The sequence below is a fragment of the Saccopteryx bilineata genome, chromosome 8 (genome assembly GCF_036850765.1).
Source record: "Saccopteryx bilineata isolate mSacBil1 chromosome 8, mSacBil1_pri_phased_curated, whole genome shotgun sequence".
NCBI classification, from domain to species: Eukaryota; Metazoa; Chordata; class Mammalia; order Chiroptera; family Emballonuridae; genus Saccopteryx; species Saccopteryx bilineata.
In genome coordinates, this window is record NC_089497.1 from 9,800,761 (window position 1) to 9,823,935 (window position 23,175).

A 23,175-nucleotide genomic window follows, 5' to 3' on the forward strand; every position below is an offset into this window, starting at 1 on the left:
ATGAAGAGAGTAATGTGTCATCAGACACAGATGAGGACAAGCTAATCTATGGGAGTTTAGACAGTGATGAGGAGTTGTATGATTTTATGATGAATAAAACTTGAGTTCAATAACTTTATGTAATACTTTTTTTTTAATTTTGGGCCCCAAAATTAAGGTGCTTGTTTTACATGGGAGCGTCTTATACATGGGAATGTTTTGTACATGGGAGATACAGTAAGTCTTTCTTGAGGACGGTTCAATATATATATATTTAAAAGATGAGATTTGCTATTAATAAGAAATGGCTTTTAAAAGAATGAAAAGTCAACAATAAGGAGAAAACAGGAAGTAGAGAAATAAAGTATTATATGGGGAGGGATACTTTATGTTCCATTGAAGAAATACTGGACAACACTGGAAATAATTTTTAAATAGAGTACTCACAGAAGCAGTTATACACTGAGCATTTATTTAGTGTCTCCTATATACTACTGTTAAAAATTAAATATGCTTTGAATCAATGACTCATTTTTGAAGCCCCAGGCCATGTTCAAAATATACATATAAAAGAAATACATTATGAGGAGCATTTTAGTTTATGTCCAGTTTCCTCTATGACACAGTGCAGTGATCTTTCTAAAGGACCTGGTGACAACTATGTTATATTCCCTCACCTCAACTTCCTCAGTATTGCAGACTGTAGTTAATGCCCTGGTATATCTGATAGTGGCAATCCAAGCCAAGAGAAAGAATCCCGACAACATAGCTGATGTGAGATACATGTAAGTATATGGCTTCCCTTTCAAAGAGGAATTAGTCCATGATATCTTTGAATCAAGTTATCATACTTGTTTGCATTTGACAAGGATGCAACACCTAGCTAAGATTTTCAGTCTGTGTGCAGCACGTAAATTCTGAGAACATGTTATACCTTTTACATTATAGACACTCAAATATTTAGATGGAAAATTTGATTTAGAACTTTATTAACATTTCTAACTTTTTAGAACTGTTCAAGTATTATGCTGCATAAAGTAGGTATTGCTTAATAATACGTGCCCTACCTATAATGCAGTTGTTGAGAAAAATGAATTATAATTGTTTTGTCAAACAAAAGTATTATAAAATACATATAAAGAATTATTTATTGATAAATTTTGCTCTTTAAAATGGATTAAGCTTTTCATATACTTTTGGCCAGTCATGGTGAATATCTGACCGATGGTGTGTATGACCAATGATGGGTAAGGTTTATATTTAAAGGGGAAATACTATTTTTTCAGAACCTGAATATATCGAATTACTTAATTTTGTCTGTTTCTCGTGTTAGGTCATTTTTGTGAAATGATCATCTACAATGTGTTCTGCAGATTTGCAGTAATTATGCTAGTTTTATTTGAGACCATGTTAGTAGTTGATATGAGTTAGCCTCATTCTTTGATTAACAAAGCTGTATGTTTTTATCTCTAAGTCTGCTTGCAAGTTCTTTGGGGTGTATTTCTTTATATACTCCTTTGTCTTTATTTTTAAAAAAGCTGAGTTAGGGAAATTTGTTGCTTAGCAATTTACATTGTTGTTTAGTAATATTACATTGCATGAATTTATTCTATTGATGCATACCTGCGTTATTGCTGGGTGTTTTTTGTTTGCTTGTTTGAGTTTTGATATATCTATATTGACGTATCGGTACAGATACCTGTGTGTGCGCGCACATGTGTGTGTATAGCTATTTTATATACAGGGTGTGGCAAAAATAGGTTTACAGTTGTCCGTATGGAAAACAATACAGTAATTAGTAAATAATAATACAAAAATAAACTTTTGCATACTCACATCTGTAAGCCTGCTTTTGCCCCATCTTATATGTGTACATAACAGACATTGCTAATGTTAATGTTCTGGTACGCATGTGCAGGACTGCAGGATGTCTACCCGAGTAGATGGGAAGAAAATGTTCAGTTAGTTATACAAGCTAATGCCAAGTCTTATCCAAAGTCATTGCATGATTTTTCATTGCACTAGTAATGTATCAGAAGCTCACATGGAGACATATCATCAACAAAATTTGGAAATGTTAGGATTCTTAAGTTTTTCTTATATACTGGCTGCCAATTGGCATCTGATTGTGGTCTTAATTTGTTTTTCTATAATTGTTAATGAGATTGAACATCTTTTTTATGAACTTTTCATGTGATTAGTCATCATTGGTATTTTTCTTTCAACAAAATGCTTGTTTATGTCTTCTGTTCATTATATACCTAAAACTGTGCATTAAATGAATTTGGTCTTTATGTTTTTAAGTTTTTAAATAATAACACACAGAAAAGTTGCAAGCACAATGAAGAGGAATTTTTCCCCCAAAGATTTAATTTGATACCCCATCAACCCCTGAATAAATGAGTTTATATTTCCTGCAAACAAGGACATTGTCCCATAAACCACAATGAATCCATCGAAACCAGGAAATTAACATTGATGTATTACTACCGTCTAATCTTCATATCTCATTTGATTTTCACAAGTCATTCCAATAATGTCCTTTATAGCAAAGTGGTCCCGTTTAGAATCTCGCCTTGCGTTTAGTCGTCAGCCTCCTTCCAGTCGCCTCGATACTGGACGGTTCTTCAGTCTTTGACCTTGAAGACCTTGACACTTTCCAGTACTAAGGAGTTTTTTTTTTTTTTTTTTTTTTTTTTCATTTTTCTGAAGCTGGAAACGGAGAGACACACAGACTCCCGCATGCGCCCGACCGGGATCCACCCGGCATGCCCACCATGGGGCAATGCTCTGCCCACCAGGGGGCAATGCTCTGCCCATCCTGGGCGTCGCCATGTTGCGACCAGAGCCACTCTAGCGCCTGAGGCAGAGGCTACAGAGCCATCCCCAGTGCCCGGGCCATCTTTGCTCCAATGGAGCCTTGGCTGTGGGAGGGGAAGAGAGAGACAGAGAGGAAAGTGCGGCGGAGGGGTGGAGAAGCAAATGGGCGCTTCTCCTGTGTGCCCTGGCCGGGAATCGAACCCGGGTCCTCCGCACGCTAGGCCGGCGCTCTACCGCTGAGCCAACCGGCCAGGGCCCAGGAGGAGTTCTTTGTAGAATGTCTCCTCTCCTCGGATTGTCTGGCTGTTCCCTAATGATCAGGGGCCAGTTACGCATATCACCTGTTCGACTGTGCCTTCTCTTCATATCTAGTCAGGTGGCACATGTTCATTTTGACCCATTAGTGCTCCTGTTCCCTTGGATTACTGAAGGTGGTGTCTGCCACATTTCTCTTCTATGAAATTACTCATTTCCCCTCTGTATTTAATAATTATTTTCTGTGGAGGTGCTTTGAAGTGGTGTCAATACCTTCTTCCTGATCAGACTTTGATTTCATAGATCAATTTCTGTGTATCGGTATGAGTTCACGAGTCCGTAGTGACCCGTCATCAGTCGTGACTCATTTTGAGGCTCAGCCTGGCCTGATTTAGCCAGCGGGATCCTCTCAAGTTGGCTGCTGTGTTCTTTTGATCTGTCATTCATCGGCCATACTGCTACCTCCGATTTCATTGCCATACTATAGAGTTAATTCACATTTCCTCCCTTTTTTGTACCTCCTTCTCTAACTGTAAGAAACCTGCCTACCATTAACCTCACTTTTATACTTATTTGATTAGTCTCACTGCATGTAATCAATCTGTCATAGCTATTACACGCCTTCCGCCGCCTGCAAATTCTATTTGAGTTTCACAACCCCTTCATGTGGAAGCCCTTCTCACCCCGCTTGGACAGCAGGGTGCACTTTTTTATGGGCCCCCCGCGCCCCCTGCTCAGGCACTGACACCCATTGTTGGACCGCTACTGTGCGAAGCCCTGCTCAACCCAAGTCACCCAGCCAGAGGTTGGGCGCTGACTCCCTCCCCACACTGTTCCCTCCGCCTCACCGCAGACAGCGTCTCCTTCTGCTCGGGCTCTGACATAACCTTTTCAGGAATAACTGCTCTTCATTGTACCAGCTCTTAGTATAAACATGATAGAATACAGACATACACCTTCTCGACACCAAGATCTTTTGGGGCAGTGTGTTTTGTGATGTTGTAGCTCATCTTTTTCCTTTGTTGTACTTGTTGATGAATGGAACTTTATAATGTTACAGAATTTATTGATCATAGGGCTTTATAGATAGGTCTTCCAGTGTCCTAAGAAACTTTCCCTACTCTGAGTTTACAACAGTGTTGTTCTCTTATATTTTATTTAGAAGATATTAAAGACTTGCCTCTCTACTTAAAACTTGAACCCTTCTGAAACATTATTTTGTATGTTATACAAGAGGGATCCAACCTCTTTTTGTTCCCCAAATGAATAACCAGTTGTTTCCCCACTAATGGATGACTCCTCCTTTCTCTGGTGGTCATCTGCAGTCAACTGGTCAAACACCCTTTTTCATTTCTGTGAAGGTCTGCTTTTGCTGCAGCCGTCCGTTTGTCTCTGTTCCGAGAGCACACTGACTTAATTGGTACGGCTTTATAATAAGTCTCAATATAGATAGGCAAGGTCCCTAATGCATTCTTTTTTCTGGTTGCATGGCTTGTCTGTTAGGGCCTTTTGCTGCTATGTTTTAACTTTTAGAATCAACCTGTAAACCTTTTGGATTTTGACTGATATTGCCTTAAATATACTGGTTTAATTTGAGAATTTTCATTTTATGATGTGGAGTCTATCATGAACGTGGTATATCTTACCACTTATTTAGTTGTACTTAATGTCCCCCAATATTTTTTTCCATATAGAATTTGCAATATTTGCAAGTTACTTTTATTCTTTGGATATGTTTTATGGTTGGATATTTTTAAGGTATTATCTTCTGTTTGTTACTGGTGTATAAAAGTAGTTGATTTTTTAAGTCATTTCTGTTTTGCCACAGTTATTGAATACAGACAAACCTGTTCAGATAAATGTGAGACTTTCTAAAAAGCTAATAAATAAGATTAGAAGTCCAGGTTTTTACCCTCAAATTATTTTGATTTTTAAATAAATACTAGGTAAATACTCACCTTTTTTTTCCTTATAGCTTTATAGAGATATAACTCATATACCACAAAATTCACCCATTTAAAACATTCTTTATAGTCCTGGCCGGTTAGCTCAGCGGTAGAGCGTCGGCCTGGCGTGCGGGGGACCCGGGTTCGATTCCCAGCCAGGGCACATAGGAGAAGCGCCCATTTGCTTCTCCACCCCCTCCCCTCCTTCCTCTCTCTCTCTCTCTTCCCCTCCCGCAGCCAAGGCTCCACTGGAGCAAAGATGGCCCGGGCACTGGGGATGGTTCCTTGGCCTCTGCCCCAGGCCCTAGAGTGGCTCTGGTCGCTGCAGAGGGACGCCCAGGATGGGCAGAGCATCGCCCCCTGGTGGGCAGAGCGTCGCCCCTGGTGGGCGTGCCGGGTGGATCCCGGTCGGGCGCATGCGGGAGTCTGTCTGTCTCTCCCTGTTTCCAGCTTCAGAAAAATACACACACACAAAAAAAACCCCACAAACATTCTTTATAGTCACACAGGCATACAACTACTACCATCTAATTTTGGAACATTTTCATGACCTACCAAGGAACCTCAGACCCATTAACAAGCAGTCACTCCCCAGTTCCAGTCTCCCTGACCCCCTGTCCTAGGCAACTACTTACTAACCCACTTTCTGTCTCTGGATTGGCCTGTTCCGGATATTTTATACAGTGGGATTATACAGAGTGTGTTTTGTGTGTATGTGTGTCTGTATGTGTGTGATTGGCTTCCTTCTTTTAGAGTAATAATTTTTAAGGTTCATCTGAGTTACGGCATCTATCAGTATTTCCTTCCTTCTTATAGTTAAATAGTATTCCTTTGTGTTGGAGAGATCACATTTTGTTTATCCGTTTATTGGTTGATGGACATTCAGGTGGTTTGCAGTTTTGTCTTATAAATAATGCTGTTATAGGCATGATGGCATCCACAGGTGTTTTGTGTGGATATAAGTTCTCAATTCCCTTCTCTTTATACCTAGGAGTAAGAATTTCTGGGTCAAATGGCAACTCTATGTTTAACTTTTTAAGCAGCTGCCAAATTGTTTTCCTTAGTGATTGGACCGTTTTACATTTCCATCAGCAGCGTGAGAGAGGTGAATAATTTTAAGTCTACCTTCACATTCTCCGAAGGATAATTGTTATACATTTGGCTTATCTTATATTATGATTATTTTTAAATAATGAGAGAAATGACAACTTACTTTACATCAGATTCATTTTAAAACAATTAATGACTCTATTGAGCATATCTTTATAGTCTTATTGAGGTGTGATTTACGTACCCTACAATTCACCCCTTTTAAATGTTCAGTGTGATTTTGTTGGTTTATCCAGATGTGCAAACATTGCCACAGCCCACAGTTAAAACATTTCATCCCTCCAGAGAATTCTTTCATGCTCATTGCTGTCAGTTTCTGCTCCCTTCTTCTGTCCTAGGAGATGATCTGCTCCCCTTCCCTGTAAGTTTGGCTTTTCTAGACATTTCTTATGTAAATGGAGTAATACAAATAGAATATTTGCATCTAGCTTCTGTCACTCTGATTTACTCTGATTTATGTTTCTGAGATTCATTCTTTTTGCATGAATTTTTAGTTAGTAACTTTTTTTTTTTTTTTTTTTGGTTACCACTTTATACTTGTCCCTTCTCCAGTTAATGGATATTTGGCTTGTTACACAGTTCACAGTTTTTGGCCATTATGATGGATACTGCTGTGATCATTTGTTTTCTTTTCTCTTGGTTAGACACCCAGGAGTAAAACTGCTGGGTCATATGGTTAAGTGTTTAACATTTTAAAAATTGCCATTCGGTTTTCCAAAGTGGAAAATGTATGTAGGTTTCAGTTGCTCCTTGTATTCCCCAACCTTTGACTTTTTCTAGTCTTTTTTTTTTTTTTAATTTTGTCTATTCTAGTGGGTGTGTAGTGGAATCTCATTGTGGGTTTTTGCATTTTTAATAGGTAATGATGATGCACATCTTTTTATGTGTGTTTACTAAACACATATCTTCAGTGAAATGTCTTAAATCTTTAGCTCATTTTTTAAAATTGTTTTTTATTTTTGCGGTCTAGCGGTTTTATCAGGTATGTGATTTACAAATATTTTCTCTCATGCTGGAGTTTGTCTTTTATCTAAATGATATCTTTTGAAGAGATTGATGAAGTCCAATTTTTTAAATAATAGAGTGCACTTTGTTGTTTGTATTTAAGAAATCTTTCCCTAATATTAGGTCACAAGATTTTTTTTGTGTGCTTTCTTCTAGAAGTTTTGTAGTTTTAGTTTTTACAATTCAAACTATTAGCCATTTTGAGTTTTTATTTTTAAATGCTGTAAGAGAAAGGTTCACATCTATTTATCTATCTGTAGATAACCTATTTATTTTTGCATATCTAGCTGTTCCGGCACCATTCAATGAAAAAACTATTCTTTCCCCATTGAATTGTCCTGGCATATTTGTCAAAATCAAATGACCATGAATGGGAGAGTTTGTTCTGGGTTCTCTAGTCTGTTTCTTATCTCTAAATACTCCAGCATCACATTGGGTGGGTTCTTAAAGCTTCCTAGTAAGTTTTGAAATGAGGTAGCTTAAGTCCTATAACTGTAATCTTTTTTATCAAAGTTGTTTTGGATATTCTAAGGCCTCTATATCTTCATATATATCTTAGGATCAGTTTCAAATAAATAAATAAATAAATAAATAAATAAATAAATAAATAAATAAATAAAAGCACAGTAAGATTTTGATTGATCCATTGGGGGAGAATTGCCATCTTTACAATATAGAACCTAGTCCGTGGACATGGAATGTATCTCTTTATTTAGATCTTCTTTAATTTCTTTTAACAATGGTCTGTAGTTTTCAGTAAGGTTTTTACACTTTTCTTAAATTTACTCAAGTCTCTTATTCTTTTTGCTACTATTGTGAGTAGAATTTTTAAAATTTTATTCTTGGATTATTTTTAGATAGAAATGTAATTAATTTTTGTATATGGATTTTGTATTCTGCAACTTTTCTAAGCTTCCTTATTAATTTTTAGTAGATTCTTTAGAATTACCTGCATACAAGATGAAGTTGCCTATAAATATAACTTTTTATTGCATTTATTGGGGTAACATTTGGTTAGTAAGGTCATTTTATTTATGTATTGACTTTAGAGAGAGGAAAGAGAGAAAGCGGGGGAGACGCAGGAAGCATCAGCTCGTAGTAGCTGCTTCTCGGATATGCCTTGACCGGGCAAGGCCAGGACTTTGAACTGACGGCTTCTGCATTCCAGGCCGATGCTTTATCCACTGCGCCACGCAGGTTAACATTGGATGAATAAGGTTATTCAGGTGTCAAGTGTACATTTTTATGAGGCATGTATATTGCACTGTGTGCCCAGCACCCAAAGTCAGATCATCTTCTCTCACCACGTGTTTGACCCCTTGGCCCTTTACTCCTGCCCCACACCCCTTCCCTCTGGTCACCACCATGCTGTTGTGTGTCTATGGGCTTTTGTTTGTTAATCTGTTGCTTTCATTTTTATATCGCACATAGGAGTGAAATCATATGGTTCTTAACATTTTGTCTGAATTATTTCACTTAGCATGATATATTTACGGTCTATCCATGTTGTCATAAATGGCAATATTTTATCTTTTCTTATGGCTGAGTAATATTTCACTGTATATATGAGCCACGTCTTCTTTATCCAATCCTCTATTGATGGACGCTTTGGTTGTTTCCATGTCTTGGCCATCGTGAATAATGCTGCAGTGAACAGAGAGGTGCAAATAAATGTGTTCAGATTTTTTGGATAGCTATCCAGAAGAAGAATGAGTCATATGGTAACTCTCTTCTTAATTTTTTGAGGAATATCTATACTGTTTTTTAGCGTGAAACCGGTTTGCCTTCCCACCAGCAATGAGAGTTCCCTTTTCTCTACAACCTCTCCAACACTTCTTATTACCTGTCCTGTAGATAATAGCCAATCTGACAGATGGGAGGTGCTATCTCATTGTAGTTTTCATCTGCATTTCTTGGATAGCTAGTGAAGATCTTGAGCATCTTTTTATATATCTGTTGGCCATTTGTATGTCTTCTTAAGAGAATTATCTGTTCAGGTCCTCTGTCCATTTTTGTAATTGGGTCGTTTGATGGTGAGTAGTATGTGTTCTTTAAATATTTTGGATAAATACTCACCTCTTGTTGGAGCTGTCATTTGCAAATTTCTTCTCCCATAACTTCTCTTTCAGTCCGTAGGTCTTTCCATTTCTTGCCTGATTGCCGTGAGAACACTCGCCGGTGCAGATTTGAAGACTAGCACCCGAGCAGACATCCTTGCCTCCTCCTCAGTGTAGTGGGGAAAACAGTCCGTCTTTCACCATTCAGTGTGGGGTTAGTTGTAGGCATTCATCTCAGAAAGGAAGGATTCTTTTCACATTGAAGCAATCAACTAATGAAATACACCTGATTTATAGACTAAAGAGCAGAACCACATGAGTATTCTGTAGATTCAGATAAAAAAAAAAAATCAAAGACACAGAAAACAAAGAAAGTTTCTGAAAGATAAGAGGTCGCGAGGAAGCGTCCTGACATACAGTGGTGAGGACAAGCTTCGCAGAGGAAAGGGCGAGTAAGCTGCTACCGACACAGCTGGAGGACCTAGTCGTTGCGCTTGGGGTTGGACTTGTTCTGTTCTCTTTGCGATTCCAACACCTGGAACAGCGCACAGCCCTCAGATTGGTAACAGATGGGCAGTTCAGTGTCTTTCTTTCTTCACACTGTAGTCTGATCATTTTACCACGGCTGTCATTGCGTATGTTTTGAAAACATATATTTTAACGATTGACTAGTATTCCACGTTATAATTATAACAAAGTTATTTAAACATTTTTTTATGCATAGACCTGCTTCCTGTCTTCAGGATTCAAAACACATCTGGCATGTTCCGTTTCACTAACTTGGATTTAAGGCTAATTTACCTATTTGTTAATATAAGACAGTTTGTAAATTTAATCTCTGAAAGTAGTTTATTTTATGTTATCTGTTGCTAATTTTTATTTAAATTTTATTTTTACCAATTTTTTATGTAATCATAGCTTTAGTTCAAAGAGGTGAAACTGCTTTAATAGAGACCAGCCGTTAAAACAATTCTATCGATAGATGATGGCACATCAGTCACGAATTGTAGACTGCAGAGATGTTTTGTTTTTCCCATGGAAAATGTCGGCTTGAACTTCCTGTTCCATTGCCAAGTGCTTTGCACAGCCTGAACTGCGGCCCCCGTAGGTGCAGGTAGAACTAGAGAAAACCCACGATTCATGCTCCGGAGGTCTGCCCGGGCCCCGTCTTTGTTTCCACGAGTTTGGATTCTTCTTTCAGCTCTTACTAACTTTGTGATTTGAGGTCACTGAATTTTGTGATTTGTGAGGACATGGTAGTAGTGATTAGGTTGTGTATGTAAAGGCTGTCGCATGTGGCTGACACGGGAAGTACTCAATAAATGACAGCATGACCTAGTCCTGTCCGTGTGGGGCAGAGTGGTGGCTCTAGGGCTCCATAGACTTCAGGGCCTCAGCAGTAAACACAAGCCAGGTTATTAATAATATCCCCCCCCACAGTGTTTACTTTTACTCTTGTCACGTGTTGGTCATTTTCTTCACTGGATAGGCCTTATTTGGAGACTGTTTCTTATCTGCATACCAAAAAAGAGTTGGCCCCAAAGGTAGTATTTTAAGGTCCCATTCAGTTTGATCTTTGGACATCAACTTGTAGGTCACTATTTGCAGTATTCATAAATGTAGTAGTTATGGTTACTGTTTCCCTCCCCCCCGACTTTAAAATTAAAGGTAATACTTTTATTATTCAAGAAGGAAAGAAATGCAATGGAGAAGTGAAAAATTCAGTTCTACCTGAACTTGGGTGGTAGAGTAGGTCGTGTTGACAGGGGGGCCGGGGCTGCCTTGGTCTGACTTCCGAGGTTGGGCACTGGGGACTCAGAAAATCCCCGGAGCTCCCGGCACCTTCCAGTGGGAATGCCAACGTGATTGCAAATACAGTTATTTTTAAGATCACGTGCAAATCACTGCCTTATAAATAATCAGAAAAAGTCACTGTTCTCCCTCCTCTTCGAATTCCCCTCAGAATTTGTGGTCAAGGCCCCATTTCAGGTGAAGAGCTATACTGTAGTCTTGGGGAAGGACACAAGACCAGCCCTGCTCCTTGCCCGTTTGTTTCCCCTCTAGAAAACGGGCTAATGTGTTCTCTGCTGGTGGTACTGAGTTAGAATACCAAGTTAGGTCGTGTCCGCGGTAAGACTTTGTAACTGGTGAAGCGTGTAGCCTGCTGCTGATGACTCCCGTTCTTCCTCTCAGCCCCGCCCATTTTCCTCTCAGCCCCGCCCATTTTCCTCTCGGCCCCGCCCTTCCCTCACTGCTGTGTGGTGGGTGCTGCTGCGGCTGACCCAGTGCCTCCGAGTTCTGGGAGGTGCATCTCCTTCAGGAGTGCTGCTTTTACACTTGTACCAGGGAGTGGACAACTGCGGACCATTGCCAGTTCATCCTTTAATTTATCTTATTACATACAGAAGTTACAAAGGCTTACTGTAAAGAAACTAGAGATTATAAATCCGTAAAAAGGAAAAATCAAAATGATCTCTAAATGCCAAATAATTACTATTTATATTTTTGTATACTTCTGGAACAAAATCACTGGACATAATATTCTTTTCCTGTTTTTATCACTTAGTATGTAATAACTTACATGGAATGACATACTATAATTATGGATCTTAATGGCTACATAATATCCCACTATAATTTATTTACCTAGTTCCAAACTTTTTATTTTGCCACTTTCTAGCTGTTTTAAATTTTTTACTTTAGAAATAGTACATATAATGACATTCTGATGGCTAAATATTTGTCTATACTCTCTTTTTTGTTCATGAGGATAAATTCTAGACTTGGAATTGCTGCATAAAGGAGTGTATAACATTTTGAGAAATTTGAATTTTTGAGCAGCTTTGTTGAGGTGTGATTGACATATAATAAACTGTGCTTATTTGCAGTTTGATAAGTTTTGACATCTGTATACACCCATAAAACCGTCCCCATAATTAAGACACGCCCCTTGGTAATCCCTCCTCCCTCCACTTTCCCACTTCACCATCCCCAGGCAACCACTGCTGTTTTCTCTCCCTGTAGATTAATTTGCATTTTCTACAATTTTATGCAAATAGATTACAGTGTTCCTTTTGGTCTGTTTTCTTGCATTTAGCATAATTAACTTTAACTTTGAAATTCGTCCATGTTGCTTATATCAATAGTGTATCCCTTATTGTTTCTGAATAGTAATTATACATTGTATGGACATACCATAACGCATTTACTTAGTGATAGGTATTTGAGTTGTTTTCAGTTTTTGGCTATTAAAAATAAAGCTGTTTTGGACATTGGTACCTAAGTCTTTTTATGGACATAAGGCATTTGATATTCATTCTAAGTTTTGTGCTAGAGCCTGATGGGTGGTGGCGCAGTAGATAGAGCCTTGATCTGGAACACTGAGGACCCAGGTTCGAAACCCAGAAGTTGCCAGCTTGAGCGCGACTCATCAACTTGAGCGCAGGGTGCCAGCTTGAGAGTGGGATCAGAGACATGATCCCAAGGTCATTCAATGGCTTGAGCCCAAGGTCGCTGTCTTGAGCAAAGGGTCAGTGGCTCAGCTGGAGCCCCACCCCCACCCCACACTATCAAAGCACAGATGAAAAGCAATCAGTGAACAACTAAAGTGCTACAACTACGAGTTGATGCTTCTCATCTCTCTCCCTTCCTGCCTGCCTGTCTGTCTCTGTCTCTCTTATTAATATATTATCTAGAGAGCAAAGATTTGTTTCTTTCTTTTAACAAACAATTTATATGTCATAAACAAGCTGTGTTTCTGTGTGAAATGATTACTTCTACACTGAACTGGATCAGGAAGAGGTAATAGGAAAACTTCACAGAACTTTACAAATGAATTCCAGAACCTGGTTTGGAACAGATGCCAAACTACCTTTTTTCTCCTCTTAGGATGTTCCGTAGGCGGAAGGGGGAGCCGGGAATCTGAAGACTCGAGGTGACATCGGTTCCTTTTCAACAGCCTTCTCGGTTTCCTTTTTCAGGAAGCAGAGCCGCAAACCTTGGAGACAGACGGTGAGAATACTTTTCCTGCGTTCTTAAGGCTTAATCATGATGTTAGCATATTTAGGACACTTTCCCCCCCTCCTCGAAGTCATAAATTAGCTTTTAATCACCAGATTTGTATTTTGTGTTTTATCTGTGCTGATTATTTCATTAGGCTTTTTTTTTTTAAGTAAGTGACATCGGATTCTGTAGTTAAGGAATTTACTAAATTTAATCAAGCAGTAGAAAGAGGCTGAGTGCTGTAAAAAAGGCACTGAGAAGTCAAAGGTGTGGATTACTTCTGGAGAGAGGGGTTGGGAATCTTAAAATAAATAGTATTTGTGTTAATGATACTTAATTTGTTTTCCACCAAAAACCAGAGAAAATGGGTAGTTAATGCAAAACCTGAAATAGCCATCTGATTTCAGATAAATAGTTAATTACTGTTTTGAAGAAAAATAGATGCATGTTTGGTTGTTGTGGGTTTATTATAAGTCAATAATTACTTTTTGAATTACAGAAAAATGGTTACGTCTTATGAGCCAAATAGTATCTTAGCATTTCTGAGAAACTATAAAATAATGTGATTAACACAAGTAGGTGGGCAGTGCACCAGAAAGAGGTGACCAAGTGGCTAATTCTCTTTGGATTAACACTCCTGTTTTCTCATATAACTACAACCTATAATGAATTTGTCATGTCTTAAGCTCTTGAACCTGATGCTGCTTTTGCCAGGGCAGAAGCAATCCGAGTAAACTGGGAAAAGACACAGTGATTGATTAGTATACTTATCATTAGTTGTGAAGAATTCACTTTAAGGGGCAAGCTGAAAACTCTGGTCAGAAGAGAGATGGCAGGTAGAATATTATAAACTTCACAGTGTTTTAAAGAACCATGATGTTTCAAAAGGGCATTGGCACTTTTGAGCTAAATTTGGTTTTTACAGTAGGCATATAATATGGTTGGCACACTGATATGATAATACTAACTCCTTTTTTCTTTTTTTTTTACTATTCTGATTACATTCAGAAAAACCTAGTAATGAAGTTTTTATTTTATTCAATCTACTTATACTTGAATCACTCTGATTATTCTTTCCTGTAATTTTATCAAAATAATCTTTAAAAACACGGCCCTGGCGGTTTGTTTTCTAAATTGAAATTTTAAATCCACCAAACTTTTATTTGTAAATAGTAAGTGTTTTTCAGGTATAATTATGTGTTTATGACTGTTTGATAGATCAAAATCTGCTCTTATGTTACAGTTAGTGAAGCACAGTTGAAACTGAGCCCCGATTCTCAACTTTTTAATTTTGTTAAAATGAAAATTATAATCATGCCTATTTTTGTTACCTGCATGATATAATTAATGTTATTAATTTGTCAACATCTTTGTTTTACCAGGTAACCAATGACCACTTATGAGTTGTAGAAATAAATTATAGCTAGATAGCCAGCTGGTAATATACATAGGCAATAAGTTGTCCTTGGAAAATGATCAAATTTAGATCTTTCCCCACTTAGAAAAGACGGTGTATTTAGAATGTACAGTGAACAATGTTGAAAGCGTGAAAAAAATGAATTACCAGTGATTATATTATTTGCATACATTTTAAAATATTTCAAGATTTTAAAAGTGTATGTTTTCTAGAATGTGTTGTGTTCAACAGTTCTCCCCTTTAAGTTTGGAGAAGTTGAAGCATAACACATCCTTTCGAGGGCCTCCCATCAGCCCAGGACTGTCAGTCTCCAATGAGGATGGTCCAGAGGAAGGACCTTGTCCGTATGTCTCAGGAAACTAGTACTCACTAGAACACAGTTGCAGACTCTGAACTAATACACTTCATGGGGTTGACTGCACTTTGTCATACAGCTACGCTCTGAAAACAGTCACATTATAGAATCTAGTAGAGCAGCGGTTCTCAACCTGTGGGTCGCGACCCCAGCGGGGTTGCCTAAAGCCATCGGAAAATACATAATGCATATCAGGTATTTACATTCCGAAGCATAACTGTAGCAAAATTACAGTTATGAAGTAGCCACCAAAATTATTTTTTGGTTTGGGGTCACCGCAACATGAGGAACTGTATTGCGGGGTCACGGCATTAGAAAGGTTGAGAGCCACTGCAGGAGAGTAATGTCCATCTGAATGAGAGGCCAGCGAGGACCTGGGAGGTGTTTATAAAGCTTCTTAGTGTCGTAGGCCAGATTTCTCCCCCTTTTGAAAGAAATAGGCATCCCATGTAACTAACAATAAAATCACGCTTTATTGTATTTTATAGGACTCCATATGCTTTCTGTACTGTTTATCTCAGAGTGTAATATTTATTAGCTAATTTGGACAAATAGTGGTAATATAAAAATCTATTAATAACTCAGGTAGAATTAGGTAATTGACCATAAATCAATTTAGCTTAACCATTTCAACATACTCATTTTTCTCAAAATGAACTATTTTTTTTTTCTTATGATTTCTGACTGGGAAGAGTTCTTTATTATACATTTTTAAAAATTCAATTAAATTGTTGATGATTATTTCAACAAACATCTTAAGTGTTAAAACTTTTATATCAGTCATAGAAGTATATCTGTATGAAGAGACAAATATGGCAGGGACTCAGCTGGTTCTAACAAGTTGGGTCACCAGGTTGGTAGAGTGAGGCTAATCGTCTACCTAGAATGCCTTTCCCAGACTTAATGAAACACTCCCCTAAGTAATGTTTTTAATGAAAGAAATAACTTTTTGAAAATGTGTTTAAACTACACAAAGTTTTCAGTGAAAACATAGAACGGGTGGGCCAATCAGTCCAGACCTGTGGAGAATCTTGGTGAGTTATTTTAGTTGGCCATCAATTGGTATAAACTAACTTGTCTGTTGCACTGACGTTTCCCTGGCATCACGGACAACGTGGGCGAGAAAAGTTGGGTGCTGGACTCAGATAATCCATTGTTAGTTTCCGCACGGTTCCCAAGTACTCTTGAATTCTCCTTCCCGTAAGCAGCATGTGGGTTTAGAGCTCACGTCTGAGCTGGGGTGCTGGTGCTGCCAGGCCTCAGGTCCTCACCGCGGCCTCTCAGCGCCATCGGATTTTCCTAAAGTTCCAGTCTGCTCAGGGTTACTTCTCTCGTCAGAAAAGCTCTGCAGTCTCAACAGCATGGTGGCCATCAAAACATAGTAGGCCTTCCTTAACCCTGACTTACTGTCATACTGAGAAACATTAATCTGATTAACATTTGTCTAAATTTGGAGTCTTTAAATAATTGATTTTTCTTAAATCTTTTACTTAATACCTTCATTTTTATAAGTAACAACATTTGGGGGGGAATCCCCACTATACCAAACCTCCTTATCAACTGGGGGTTTTTCTGTCCCATGGAAGGATTCAAATGAAATAACAGAAAAAAAAAAATGACTATATTATTTTTTTGTGAGAGGTAAAGAGACAGGGAGACAGATGAGATGCATCAGCTCATAGCTGCAGCACTTTAGTTGTTCATTGATTGCTTCTCATACGTGCTTTGACCCTGAGCTCCAGCTAAGCCACTGGCCCCTTGCTCAAGCCAGTGACCTTGGGCTTTAACCAGTGACCTTTGGGCCCAAGCCAGTGACCATGGGGTAATGTCGATGATCCCACTCTCAAGTCAGCGGCCCTGTGCTCAAGCCAGCAACCTCACGTTCAAGCAGATGAGCTGGTGCTCGAGCCAGCGACCTCAGGGTTTCAAACCTGGGTCATCGGTGTTCCAGGTCGATGCTCTGTCCACTGCACCAACCATCAGTCAGGCATTAAAATAATTGTAAAATTGTGTTGATTAAACTCCCAGTTCACTTTCTCTTCTTACACAGACCCATGTCTTTTCCACTTAAGTGAACTGAGGTGAGCCTGAAACTCTCCTGGTACTCCGCTGTGTTTGCTGTGCCGCCACGCAGCCTGGGCCTGGGGTTCTAACAAAAGCGCTCGCTCATTTTACGAAGATCACAAGAATCCCCCCATGGTGGATTAGAGATAGACCAGTAATAGACTAGTAGCTTCATACCACTAGCTCGAAGCTTTTACCTCCTGCTGCCTGGCCCCTCCCACATCCTGCCTTTGCTGCCTGGCCCCTCCCACATCCTACCTTGCCACGGGTTCTCGGAGCTCTCTAGCCATCTGTGATAAAAGACCAGTTGTGTTTGTTTTCATTTGATTTTTTTTTTTTATAATTTTTTTTTAATAAATTTTTATTAATGGTAATGGGATGACATTAATAAATCAGGGTACATATATTCAAAGAAAACATGTCTAGGTTATTTTGTCATCAAATTATGTTGCAAACCCCTCGCCCAAAGTCAGATTGTCCTCCATCACCCTCTATCTAGTTCTCTGTGCCCCTCCCCCTCCCCCTAACTCTCTCCCTCCCTCCCTCCCATGTCCTCCCTCCCCCCACACCCTTGGTAACCACCATACTCTTGTCCATGTCTCTTAGTCTCATTTTTATGTTCCACCAATATATGGAATCATGTAGTTTTTGTTTTTTTCTGATTTGCTTATTTCACTCCTTATAATGTTATCAAGATCCCACCATTTTGCTGTAAATGATCTGATGTCATCATTTCTTATGGCTGAGTAGTATTCCATAGTGTATATGTGCCACATCTTCTTTATCCAGTCTTCTATTGAAGGGCTTTTTGGTTGTTTCCATGTCTTGGCCACTGTGAACAGTGCTGCAATGAACATGGGGCTACATGTGTCTTCACGTATCAATGTTTCTGAGGTTTTGGGGTATATACCCAGTAGAGGGATTGCTGGGTCATAAGGTAGTTCTATTTTCAGTTTTTTGAGGAACCACCATACTTTCCTCCATAATGGTTGTACTACTTTACAGTCCCACCAACAGTGAATGAGGGTTCCTTTTTCTCCACAGCCTCTCCAACATTTGCTATTACCCGTCTTGTTGATAATAGCTAATCTAACAGGAGTGAGGTGGTATCTCATTGTAGTATTGATTTGCATTTCTCTAATAACTAATGAAGCTGAGCATCTTTTCATATATCTGTGGGCCATTTGTATCTCTTCCTGGGAGAAGTGTCTGTTCATGTCCTCTTCCCATTTTTTTATTGGATTGTTTGTTTGTTTGTTGTTGAGTTTTATGAGTTCTTTGTAAATTTTGGATATTAGGCCCTTATCTGAGCTGTCGTTTGAAAATATCAGTTCCCATATAGTTGGCTGTCTGTTTATTTTGATATCAGTTTCTCTTGCTGAGCAAAAACTTTTAATTCTGATGTAGTCCCATTCATTTATCTTTGCCTTCACTTCTCTTGCCATTGGAGTCAAGTTCATAAAATGTTCTTTAAAACCCAGGTCCATGATTTTAGTACCTATGTCTTCTTCTATGTACTTTATTGTTTCAGGTCTTATATTTAGGTCTTTGATCCATTTTGAATTAATTTTAGTACACGGGGACAGGCTGTAGTCGAGTTTCATTCTTTTGCATGTGGCTTTCCAGTTTTCCCAACACCATTTGTTGAAGAGGCTTTCTTTTCTCCATTGTGTGTTGTTGGCCCCTTTATCAAAGATTATTTGACCATATATATGTGGTTTTATTTCTGGGCTTTCTATTCTGTTCCATTGGTCTGAGTGTCTATTTTTTTGCCAATACCATGCTGTTTTGATTATCGTGGCCCTATAATATAGTTTAAAGTCAGGTATTGTAATGCCCCCAGCTTCATTCTTTTTCCTTAGGATTGTTTTGGCTATTCGGGGTTTTTTATAGTTCCATATAAATCTGATGATTTTTTGTTCCATTTCTTTAAAAAATCTCATAGGGATTTTGATGGGAATTGCATTAAATTTGTATATTGCTTTGGGTAATACGGCCATTTTGATTATATTTATTCTTCCTATCCAAGAACAAGGAATATTTTTCCATCTCATTGTATCTTTTTCGATTTCCCTTAACAATGCTTTGTAATTTTCATTATATAGGTCCTTTACGTTCTTTGTTATGTTTATTCCTAGGTATTTTATTTTTTTTGTTGCAATCGTGAAGGGGATTATTTTTTTGAGTTCGTTTTCTAATATTTCATTGTTGGCATATAGAAAGGCTATTGACTTCTGTATGTTAATTTTGTATCCTGCGAACTTACTGTATTGGTTTATTGTTTCTAATAATCTTTTTGTGGAGTCCTTCGGGTTTTCAATGTATAGGATCATATCTTCAGCAAAAAGTGATACCTTTACTTCTTCTTTTCCGATATGGATGCCTTTTATTTCTTTGTCTTGTCTGATTGCTCTGGCCAGAACTTCTAGCACCACGTTGAATAAGAGTGGAGAGAGTGGACAACCTTGTCTTGTTCCTGATTTAAGGTAGAAAGTCCTCAGTTTTATGCCGTTTAATAGGATGTTGGCTGATGGTTTATCATATATGGCCTTTATCATGTTGAGATATTTTCCTTCTATACCCATTTTGTTGAGAGTCTTAAACATAAAATTGTGTTGTATTTTATCAAAAGCCTTTTCTGCATCTATTGATAAGATCATGTGATTTTTGTTCTTTGTTTTGTTGATATGGTGTATTACGTTAACCGTTTTGCGTATGTTGAACCATCCTTGAGATTCTGGGATGAATCCCACTTGATCATGATGTATTATTTTTTTAATATGTTGTTGTATTCGGTTTGCCAGTATTTTGTTTAGTATTTTAGCATCTGTATTCATTAGAGATATTGGTCTGTAGTTTTCTTTCTTTGTGCCATCCTTGCCAGGTTTTGGTATGAGGGTTATGTTGGCCTCATAAAATTTGTTTGGAAGTATTGCTTCTTCTTCAATTTTTTGGAAGACTTTGAGTAGAATAGGAACCAAGTCTTCTTTGAATGTTTGATAGAATTCACTAGTATAACCGTCTGGGCCTGAACTTTTATTTTTGGGGAGATTTTTAATAGTTTTTTCTATTTCCTCCCTGCTGATTGGTCTGTTTAGGCTTTCTGCTTCTTCATGACTCAGTCTAGGAAGGTTGTATTGTTCTAGGAATTTATCCATTTCTTCTAGATTGTTGTATTTGGTGGCATATAATTTTTCATAGTATTCTACAATAATTCTTTGTATATCTATGATGTCTGTGGTGATCTCTCCTCTTTCATTTTGGATTTTATTTATTTGAGTCCTGTGTCTTTTTTCCTTGGTGAGTCTTGCCAAGGGTTTGTCAATTTTGTTGATCTTTTCAAAGAACCAGCTCCTTGTTTTATTGATTTTTTCTATAGTTTTTCTGTTCTCTATTTCATTTATTTCTGCTCTGATTTTTATTATCTCCTTTCTTCGGCTGGTTTGGGGTTGTCTTTGTTCTTCTTTTTCTAGTTCCTTAAGGTGTGAAGTTAAGTGGTTAACTTCGGCTCTCTCTTGTTTGTTCATATAGGCCTGAAGTGATATGAACTTTCCTCTTATTACTGCTTTTGCTGCATCCCAGAGATTCTGATATGTCGTATTTTCATTTTCATTTGTCTGTATATATCTTTTGATTTCTGCGCTTATTTCTTCTTTGACCCATTCATTTTTTAGAAGTATGTTGTTTAGTTTCCACATTTTTGTGGGTTTTTCCCCCTCTTTTTTGCAGTTGAATTCTAGTTTCAAGGCTTTATGATCAGAAAATATGCTTGGTACAATTTCAATTTTTCTAAATTTGCTGATATTGTCTTTGTGGCCCAACATATGGTCAATTCTTGAGAATGTTCCATGTACACTAGAGAAAAATGTATACTCTGTCGCTTTGGGATGAAGTGTCCTGTAGATGTCTATCATATCCAGGTGTTCTAGTATTTCGTTTAAGGCCACTATATCTTTATTGATTCTCTGTTTGGATGACCGATCTAGAGCCGTCAGCGGTGTATTGAGGTCTCCAAGTATGATTGTATTTTTGTTAGTTTTTGTTTTAAGGTCAATAAGTAGCTGTCTTATATATTTTGGTGCTCCTTGGTTTGGTGCATATATATTAAGGATTGTTATGTCTTCTTGATTCAACTTTCCCTTAATCGTTATGAAATGACCATTTTTGTCTCTGAGTACTTTTTCTGTCTTGTAGTCAGCATTATTAGATATGAGTATTGCTACGCCTGCTTTTTTTTGGGTGTTGTTTGCTTGGAGTATTGTTTTCCAGCCTTTCACTTTGAATTTGTTTTTATCCTTGTTGCTTAGATGTGTTTCTTGTAGGCAGCATATAGTTGGATTTTCTTTTTTAATCCATTCTGCTACTCTGTGTCTTTTTATTGGTAAGTTTAATCCATTTACATTTAGTGTAATTATTGACACTTGTGGGTTCCCTACTGCCATTTTATAAATTGCTTTCTGTTAGTTTTGTATCTAGTTTGATTCTTCTCTTTTGTTTTTCTATCATTTGTTTTTGTTTGTTTGTGTTCCATACTTCTTTCCTCTGTTGCTACCTTTTTTAAGTCAAGTGTTTTTGTGGTGTTTTTTTTAAGGGTGGTTACCATTAAGTAATGAAAAGGGTACCTACCATATTCATTGTAGTACCCTATCTTATAAGTATTTCTGCACTTCATCATCCTTTGCTACTGTTAATCTCCATCTTCTCCCCCCTTTTTTTCCTTTGTTGTCACAGTTTAAGTTTGGTTTTATTGTGTTCTTGGTGGAGCTGTTACTTGTGGTGTTGTTTTCTTTTGTTCTTTGAATCTGGTTGGAAAACCCCCCTTAGTATTTCCTGGAGTGGGGGCTTTCTGTTGATAAATTCTCTCATCTTTTCTGTATTTGTGAATGTTTTTATATCTCCTTCATACTTGAAGGATAGCTTTGATGGGTATAGTATTCTTGGCTGAAAGTTCCTCTCTTTCAGGGCTTTAAATATTGGGGTCCACTCTCTTCTAGCTTGTAGAGTTTCTGCTGAGAAATCTGATGATAATCTAATAGGCCTTCCTTTATATGTTGTACTCTTCTTTTCCCTGGCTGCCTTGAGAATTTTTTCTTTGTCATTGGTTTGTGTCATCTTTATTATGATGTGCCTTGGAGTGGGTTTGTTGGGGTTAAGAAAACTTGGTGTTCTGTTTGCTTCTTGAATTTGAGGCTTTAGTTCCTTCCACAGGCTTGGGAAGTTCTCATCTATTATTTGTTTGAGTATATTCTCCATTCCATTTTCTTTCTCTTCTCCCTCTGATATACCTATTATTCTTATGTTATTCTTTCTGATGGAGTCAGACAATTCCTGTAGGGCTTTCTCATTTTTTATTATTTTTGAGTCTCTTTCTTCTTCTCTCTGTTGTGCCTCAAGTTGTTTGTCTTCTATTTCACTAATCCTATCTTCAATCTGGGCTGTTCTGTTAGCTAAGCTTGTTACCTCGTTTTTCAGTTCGTGAATTGAGTTTTTCATTTCTGTTTGATTTGTTTTTATAGTTTCAATTTCCTTGGTAATATATTCTTTGTGTTCATTGAGTTGTGTTCTGATCTCCCTATATTGCCTTTCTGTGTTTTCTTGTATATCTCTGAGTATTTTTAAGATTTCTATTTTAAATTCTCTGTCATTTAGCTCCAAGGCTTCCAATATGTTAAGTCTTTTCTCCATAGATTTTTCTACATCTATTTGTGTTACCTCTCTTTTTTTTTGTATCCATAATATTCGATTTCCTCTTTCTTATCGGCATCTGAGGGTGGTCTTATTGATAGCACTAATTAGAATTAATAAAGAGTAAAAAAAAAAAAAAAGGGTAAAACACCCCACAAAAAAAAAAACAGTAATAATTTATTATTTCCCCCTTTTTTTCTCTCTTCTCTTTCCCTCCTCTCCCCTCCTCAGGGAAATATCGTGCCTATAATGGAGGGCCTGATTTGGGGTGAAGAGTTCAAGGGGCAAAAAAAAGGGAGTAGGGACCTACTAAATGCAAAAAAAAAAAAAAAAAAAAAAGGAAGAAAATCTTAGACAAGCATAAGATGATTTGCTTGTAAGTGATGGTCAACTAAGAGATATAATGAGAGGGATAAGAGGGAATCAGAAAAAAGGACCAAAAAAGAATAATAAAGAAGAAAAAAATAAAAATAATAAGTA

At 37.8% G+C, this 23,175-nt stretch overlaps 1 protein-coding gene across 6 annotated transcripts in view; it reads left to right on the top strand.

Moving 5' to 3' along the window:
- Positions 1–23,175, top strand: part of NRIP1 (nuclear receptor interacting protein 1) — a 104,002-nt gene that overhangs the window by 39,808 nt on the left and 41,019 nt on the right. For all 6 annotated transcript variants that reach the window (XM_066241927.1, XM_066241926.1, XM_066241925.1 and 3 more), the window contains exon 3: positions 13,061–13,183. The gene's annotated coding sequence lies outside the window, so the exon portion shown is untranslated. The remainder of the gene's footprint in view (positions 1–13,060; positions 13,184–23,175) is intronic.